Raw genomic sequence first — 9,134 nt, 5'->3', positions numbered from 1 at the left:
GTTTCATTCGGATTGAGCGGCTGTTATGTGAGGGGGAGGAGAATACGGCACGTGGAAATGCAACCACAGACAAGTGTCCTCTTTCTCATGTAAAATGCCTAATGTCACTAAAAGTCACCAAAATATTCACCAATCCAAAGAAATAAAATCAAAAATAAAATTTAGTCATACATATTTATTTTTAAACACCAATGCCACAACAAATAACACGAAAAAATAGCTATTTTCCATGAGAATAATCTTTTTTTTTAAATAAATATAACACCATGAACGGCGGCACGGTGGTCTAGGGGTTAGCGCACAGACCTCACAGTTAGGAGACCAGGGTTCAATCCCACCCTCGGGCATCTCTGTGTGGAGTTTGCATGTTCTCCCCGTGCATGCGTGGGTTTTCTCCGGGTACTCCGGTTTCCTCCCACATTCCAAAAACATGCTAGGTTAATTGTCGTATGAATGTGAGTGTGAATGGTTGTTTGTCTATATGTGCCCTGTGATTGGCTGGCCACCAGTCTAGGGTGTACCCCGCCTTACGCCCGAAGACAGCTGGGATAGGCTCCAGCACCCCCCGCGACCCTTGTGAGGAAAAGCGGTAGAAAATGAATGAATGAATTTAAAAAATTTAAAAATAATAACAATAATAATAAAAAAAATAATGGTTTAATTTCATTTGAACATGCATCAAATTGCAATTGAATGCATCACATAATCAGTTCACAGTTCCACATGTCCAAAAGGAGTAGGAAGAAGCAAAGCTTATTAAATCCTACCCCTCCATCTGGTACTTTTACAATCAGTAACTGTTACATTTGTTCACTTCCTGCTTTCCTAATGTAGTTTAATAATAATACAAATATTAAAAGGGCTGCATATTATAAATCCTACCCAGTAACTCGTACATTTGTTCCAGAGTTCGAGTAAGACAATAGTACATTGGCTCCCATCATGCATGATGAGGGGATGTTTTATTCCATGTTACAGGCGTGTAATGCTTCCCTGGCTTAAGTCAACATCAGCCAACCTGATTACAGAGCCTGTCACTCCATTATAGAGTGACACAATTCCATTACGTCTCCCTTCTCCATGCCCTAATTAGGTTGTTTTTATTTTTTTATTATTTTTTTTTTTGCATTCAGCGCAGAACACTACAGTTGTATGGTCTTCAATTGTTTAAAGCAAACATTGCAATATTAATGATGGCTCGTGTCCGATAAATATTTCATTCACCTTTTAATAAGTGAGAAGCTCGGGATGAACGACTTCCTGAGTCGTTTTTTTTATTTGTGTCATCTTTTATTATTATTTCAACTGGACTATGAATGCGTGATTTTGAATATTTCAAGCTTGAAGGTTGGACTGGAAATTAAAATAAAAATTAATAAATATAAAAAAGGATTCCCAGGAGGATACTACTCTGCTCTGTTTTTATTTTTTTACCCCGTTTAGCTTTTATTAGATTGTGCTGGGGTGACTAATAAACAGGAACATTTTGTCTTCTTTGTTTTTAGCTTCCATTAGCTTGTGCGGGAGTACCTAATAAAGAAGCAATATATTTGTTTTATTAGTTCTAATTAGATTCCTAATAAAAGGGCAATTTTAAAAAAATATTTTGTTTGTTTTTTAGTTCTCATAAGTACAGGAGTCGATTCTGTTCATGACTTTTATGGACATTTTACAGACTATTTACAGTAGTATAGTAGTTATAGTAGTTTGAGGGTCTTTGGTTTGGACGCTACCGGATTGCAGATGCTGTGGTCCTGCTGGTTCCATCGAGCCGTGACCTTCAATTCCCACTGGATTGGTTCGCATCCGGAATGAGAATCAGCACCTTGAAGTCAGAGTCCATGGTTCTCGCCCAGAAAACGGGTCAGGGAGTTTAAGTATATGGTAATGGTAATGGTTTAATTTCATTTGAACATGCATCCGATTACAATTGAATGCATCACATAATCAGTTCACAGTTCCACATGTCCGAAAGGAGTAGGAAGAAGCAAAGCTTATTAAATCCTACCCCTCCATCTGGTACTTTTACAATCAGTAACTGTTACATTTGTTCACTTCCTGCTTTCCTAATATAATTCAAGTATTTTTTTTATTTAAAAAAAATTCAAAAAATAATAATTTAATTTTTTTTTAATGGTTTAATTTCATTTGAACATGCATCAGATTGCAATTAAATGCATCCCATAATCAGTTCACAGTTCCACATGTCCAAAAGGAGTAGGAAGAAGCAAAGCTTATTAAATCCTACCCCTCCATCTGGTACTTTTACAATCAGTAACTGTTACATTTGTTCACTTCCTGCTTTCCTAATATAGTTTAATAATAATACAAATATTAAAATGGCTGCATATTAAATCCTACCCAGTAACTGTTACATTTGTTCACTTCCTGCTTTCCATAATACGGTTTAAGGTTTTTTTTTGTGGGGTTTTTTTTGCTTTTTTTTTTGCTTTTTTTTTTAAATAATGTACCTCGTACCGAAGTACGAGGTGATATGTCCATACAAAGTACCTCGGGGTCTACATCGGGGTCTACATCGGGAAAACTGTAGACAGATTCTCAGGATCCGTCAGGAGGATCTGGAAGTGGCCAGGCAGAGGGAAGTCTGGGATTCCTTGCTTGGGCTTCTGCCCCTGTAACCCGACCTCGGATAAGCGGTAGAAGATGTATGGACGGATAGAGCGGGAGTACCTAATAAAGTGGAATTAACATTAGTAGTACCTAAAATGTTCTTTTATCATTAGCTGCATTGTTCCTTATTGCATTATTTAGCATGAAACACTATGATAGCATTACTGCATTACTATCTATGGGTCCTTTTATATTCTTACCATCAATTTAGATTTGCATTTAGTGACTTCCAAATGGGCTGCACGTGGTTAGCGTGCAGGCCTCCCAGCGAGGAGACTCAGGTTCGATTCCACCCTCAGCCATCTCTGTGTGGAGTTTGCATGTTCTCCCCGCGCATGCGTAGGTTTTCTCCGGGTACTCCGGTTTCGTCCTCAATTTAGATTTGCATTCAGTAACCTCCCAATAGGATGCACGGTGGTTGTGTGGTTAGCGCGCAGACCTCACAGCTAGGAGACCCGGGTTCGATTCCACCCTCGGCCATCTCTGTGTGGAGTTTGAATGTTCTCCTCGCGTATGCGTAGGTTTTCTCCGGGTACTCTGGTTTCGTCCTCAATTTAGATTTGCATTCAGTAACTTCCCAATGGGCTGCACGTCGGTCAGCTAGGAGACCCGGGTTCAATTCCACCTCCGGAGTACTCTGGGAAAAACTCCACACAAAAATGGAGATGGAGTACTCCGGTTTCCTCCCACATTCCAAAAACATGCTAGGTTAATAGGCGACTCCAAATTGTCCATAGGTATGAATGTGAGTGTGAATGGTTGTTTGTCTATATGTGCCCTGTGATTGGCTGGCCACCAGTCCACAGTTGGGATAAGCTCCAGCACCCCCCACAACCTTCGTGAGGATAAGCGGTAGAAAATGAATGTTTTTGGGGCTGCACGGCGGATGAGCGGTTAGCGAGCAGGCCTCACAGCTATGAGATCCGAGTTCAATTCCACCCTCGGCCATCTCTGTGTGGAGTTTGCATGTTCTCCCCGTGCATGCGTGGGTTTTCTCCGGGTACTCCGGTTTCCTCCCACATTCCAAAAAAAAACATGCTAGGTTAATTGGCGACTCCAAATTGTTCATGTGAGTGTGAATGGTTGTTTGTCTATATGTGCCCTGTGATTGGCTGGCGAACAGTCCAGGGTGTACCCCGCGACCCTCGTGAGGATAAGCAGTAGAAAATGAATGAATGAATGAACTTCCCGATTTGTTATTCCGAGATAGCGCCAGTGCAAACAAGGTTTATACAAGTGAACCATCACCCTGATTGTCGCCGATTTGTTAACCGTGCTGCATAATGCATGATATCATCTCTGGTTATGTCCACTCTCTTCATGTAAATATATGCCATCTGTTTAGCACCATTTTGGGATTTTGTCAGCAGGAAGCAAATGGGAAAAAAAACACAGAAATTCATAGAACTCTTGAAGTATGACTTTGTTTTTCCGTTCAGACAAAAGGTTTCGGGAGTCCATGTGAGTGGAGAATAATACATTGTTTCCGTTACCTGTGGCTCGTTTGACCGTGGAGCTGAAAGGACGTCATAGATAAATAGTGAGTCAGAGTCAGAAGAAAAGCCATTGAGATTCTGAATAAGCGAGAGAATGCGGGGAGCTTGAAGGCAGCCTGTGGGCAAAGAGAGGCTCATACGAGGCGATGACGCACTCTGTCAAGGTGATCACAGGAGGTTTAAATCACAAAACCAATCCTGCTGACAATATGGCAACTTCTCTCAGCCTTTGCTGTCTTATATATTGTAGTAAAACATTCACACAAGTCAATAAATATTACCGTTTTTAACTGTAAATGCTAGTATTTGTACTACAACGTAATGGGTATCAGTGTGTACATTTTTGTAGCAGAGAGCATAGAGGATCTTTGACTCCTGTCAGATACTGTAGCAGATCTTTGTGTAGCATTTTTGCAGTGGGTACTTAAAAAACAGCAGTTTAAGAGAAAGGATCTTTGACTAACAGTTCTATAAAAAAAAACAGCACATCACTCCTGGTGTATACTATAGAGGATCTTTGACTGTTTTTTTTTTGCTATAGGTCTTCTTAAAGTATAGCTTTTAAGAGAAAGGCTCTTTGATGGCTTTTGTGGTTGTTCTATGTCATGCCTCCCTGTGACCGCACGGTATTGTGGTACTCTGCAAGGTTTATAGCGATAAATTCTTCTCAGATATTGATTAAATCATGAATCGGGAAAGGTTTTTTTGGAAATACACTGAGTAAAAGTAGTTTTAGAGAAAGGATCTTTGATGGCTTTTGTGGTTTTTCCGTGTCATGCCTCCTTGTGACCGCACTGTATTGTGGTACTCTGCAAGGTTTATAGCGATAAATTCTTCTCAGATATTGATTAAATCATGAATCGGGAAGGTTTTTTTTGTAAATACACTGAGTAAAAGTAGTTTTAGAGAAAGGATCTTTGATGGCTTTTGTGGTTGTTCCGTGTCATGCCTCCTTGTGAACGCACTGTATTGTGGTACTCTGCAAGGTTTATAGCGATAAATTCTTCTCAGATATTGATTAAACCATGAATCGGGAAAGTTTTTTTTTGTAAATACACTGAGTAAAAGTAGTTTTAGAGAAAGGATCTTTGATGGCTTTTGTGATTGTTCCGTGTCATGCCCCATTGTGACCGCACTGTATTGTGGTACTATGCAAGGTTTATAGTGATAAATTCTTCTCAGATATTGATTAAATCATGAATCTGGAAGGTTTTTTTTGTAAATACACTGAGTAAAAGTAGTTTTAGAGAAAGGATCTTGATGGCTTTTGTGGCTGTTCCGTGTCATGCCTCCTTATGACCACACTGTATTGTGGTACTCTGCGAGGTTTATAGCAATAAATTCTTCTCCGATATTGATTAAATGATGAATCAGAAAGTTTTTTTATAGTAAATACACTGAGTAAAAGTAGTTTTAGAGAAAGGATCTTTGATGGCTTTTGTGGTTGTTCCGTGTCATGCCTCCTTGTGACCGCACTGTATTGTGGTACTCTGCAAGGTTTATAGTAATTCTTCTCAGACATTGATTAAATGATGAATCAGGAAGGCTTTTTATAGTAAATACACTGAGTAAAAGTGGAAATATCTTACCACATGTTGCAGCACTTTGTTGTGGATTATTTGAGTTTGATTCCCATTGTGCATCCATGCAGCAAGTCGCGTGGCAATAGCATCATGATTATTCATAGGCACCTTTTGCACCAGTAAATGGCTTGTTTTGATGCACACAGGTCAAAGTGTTGCCGCCGCTCGGCACGGTGCAGCTCGCGGGACTAATGGCGGTGTGCTTTTTGAGCGGCTGCCATCTTTGTATTTACGCTCATTGACTATGAATGAGCATCTTATACCATGGTGCCTTTTTAGCAAAACATGTACCCCTACTTTGTTGCCTGTGCTGTTATTTTTAGGATAAATTTACTACACTGTGGCACTGTTATCGAAACTCATAGTTTATTAGTATGAACTTTGCTCTTTGTCTTTGCTTTTTCCCCGCCATTTGTTGTTTTTTGTTGTTTTTTTTCCTCATCATATTAAGACTTTATTCCCATATTATTTTGACTTTATTTCCATGATATATATATATAACTTTTTTCCAACTAAATGTTAAAAAAAATACAACTTTATTTTGTTGTTTGTTTCTCATAATATGACATTTTCTTAAATATTTCAACTCTGCGGCTGCTCGGTGACCAAGTGGTTAGCATGCAGGTCTCACAGCTAGGAGACCCGAGTTTGATTCCACCCTCAGCCATCTCTGTGCGGAGTTTGCATGTTCTCCCCGTGCATGCGTGGGTTTTCTCCCACATTCCAAAAACATGCTAGGCTAATTGGCGACTCCAAATTGTCCATAGGTGCTGGAGCCTATCCCAGCTGTCTTGGGGGTGAGAGGCGGGGTACAATCACAAGGCACATATAAACAAACAACCATTCACACTCACTGGAATTATCATTCACCTAAAATATTTAATCACAAATTAATCACATTTTGTACATAGTTAACTCATAATTAATCACAGATAGAATGACTTTTTTTCTACAATCAGTACGGTTGTATGAATGTGAGTGTGAATGGTTGTTTGTCTATATGTGCCCTGTGATTGGCTGGCTTACCCCACCTCTCGCCCAAAGACAGCTGGGATAGGCTCCAGCACCCCCACGACCCTCGTGAGGATAAGCGTTAGAAAATGAATGAAGGAATGTTTAAGTTTAGCACGTCGGAAAAAGTGGTTAGCGGGCAGGCCTCACAGATAGGAGACCCGAGTTCGATTCCACCCTCGGCCATCTCTGTGTGGAGTTTGCATGTTCTCCCCGTGCATGCGTGGGTTTTCTCCAGGTACTCCGGTTTCCTCCCACATTCCAAAAACATGCTAGGTTAATTGGCGACTCCAAATTGTCCATAGGTATGAATGTGAGTGTGAATGGTTGTTTGTCTATATGTGCTCTGTGATTGGCTGGCTGGCCACCAGTCCAGGTTGTACCCCGCCTCTTGCCTGAAGACAGCTGGGATAGGCTCCAGCGCCCTGAAAATGAATTAATTAATATTTCAACTCTATGCTACTAATGTGATTACATTTCTCCATAATATCACATATTTATTCTTGTAAAATTATGACTTTTTCCCCTAATATTTTGACTTTATTCTTGTAAAATTATGTTGTTTTTTTGCAATTTTGGCAGTTTTTTTGCAATTTTCCATCTTTTTTCTTAGTTTTTTAAAATGTCTTCTTGTGATGTTTTTATTCCCATAACATGTCAACCTTATTTCTTGGCGTCAACAATCATTAGCTTACATTCGTCAACCTAATCCTGTCTGACGCCAGCGGGAGACAAAAGTACAGGATGAGCTTCCCAACACAGTTCCAAGCCCTTGTCGCTCTTAAGTGCTCTTTAATTGTTTTCGTAAGCGGTCCCAGTGGACGGGAATTGTCATTACGGCAGCTGCTGCAAGGGTTCGCCGGTTCAATGTGTTGTTTAGCTGACATGCTAGTGGTCACCAGTGTCCTCGCTTACTGGGAATAATGTTTTTGTTGGTGTGTACCAAATTTTCTAGTGATTAATTAGGCTAGTAGGTGTTTTTTTTGTAGAGTCGCTCCTGCTTATGGGGTTTAATAACAGTGCCAGCATGCGGTATATCTGCCAGAAAAATAATAGCACAGGCAACACAGCCGGGGTGCACGTTTAGACAAATGTTCACCCTTTTGTGTGCTGCACTTCAGGAGCAGTAGACTGGAGACACAGAGTCTATGTGTGATTGATTGTGCTCCACCTCATTCATTGGACTCGGTGTTCAAGTGGACATAGAACAAAAGCGCTCGTTTTGAGCGCTTACCCTGCAAATAGTATGATTTTTGAGTATTTGATGGTAATGGTAATGGTTTAATTTCATTTGAACGTGCATCAGATTACAATTGAATGCATCCCATAATCAGTTCACAGTTCCACATGTCCAAAAGGAGTAGGAAGAAGCAAAGCTTATTAAATCCTACCCCTCCATCTGGTACTTTTACAATCAGTAACTGTTACATTTGTTCACTTCCTGCCTTCTGATATAATTTAATTTGTTTTTTAATTTAATATAATTTAATAGAATTTCATTTGTTTTTAATTTAATTTAATTTAACTTAGATTAGTTCACTTCCTGCTTTCCTAATATAATTATTATTTTTTTAATGTAGTTTAATTTAATATTTTTTTTTTAAATAAATGTATCTAAAGAAATAGATTTTGTAAAAAAAAAAATAATAATTAAAAAATATTTAATTTAATATTAAATTAAATTAAATTAAATTAAATTAAATTAAATTAAATTAAATTAAATTAAATTAAATTAAATTAAATTAAATTATGTAGTGTCAAAACAGACAGTAAAAGCTTAAAATCCCCAATATCTTAAGTTTGGTAATGGTAACGGTTTTATTTCATTTGAACATGCATCAGATTACAATTGAATGCATCCCATAATCAGTTCACAGTTCCACATGTCCAAAAGGAGTAGGAAGAAGCAAAGCTTATTAAATCCTACCCCTCCATCTGTTACATTTGTTCACTTCCTGCTTTCTTTATTTTATTTTATTTTATTTTATTTTATTTTATTTTATTTTATTTTATTTTATTTTATTTTATTTTATTTTATTTTATTTTATTTTATTTTATTTTATTTTATTTTATAGGAGGTGATATGAGCATCCAATGACATAATGGGTACCATAGTAAGTGTCAATATAGTGATATATATATAGCACATCATGACTGGTTCAAGACTCTTCATCCTTGTATTTAGCAAACATCAACTGCTTGTATTGTTTCTTGAATTGGCTCATCGTTGTGCATTGTTTGAGGGTCTTACTCAATCCATTCCATAGTTTGATTCCACATACTGAAATGCTATGGCTTTTTAACGTAGTCCTAGCATAGAAGTGTTTCAAATGTACTTCTTCCCTGAGATTTGATGACAAAGATCTTGAAGGCTTGTTAATATCTGATGGTGTTTGGTTGTGACTCATATCGC

This window comes from Doryrhamphus excisus, chromosome 22 (assembly GCF_030265055.1).
Source record: "Doryrhamphus excisus isolate RoL2022-K1 chromosome 22, RoL_Dexc_1.0, whole genome shotgun sequence".
NCBI classification, from domain to species: domain Eukaryota; kingdom Metazoa; phylum Chordata; class Actinopteri; order Syngnathiformes; family Syngnathidae; genus Doryrhamphus; species Doryrhamphus excisus.
Note: the sequence above shows the minus strand (reverse complement) of the source record.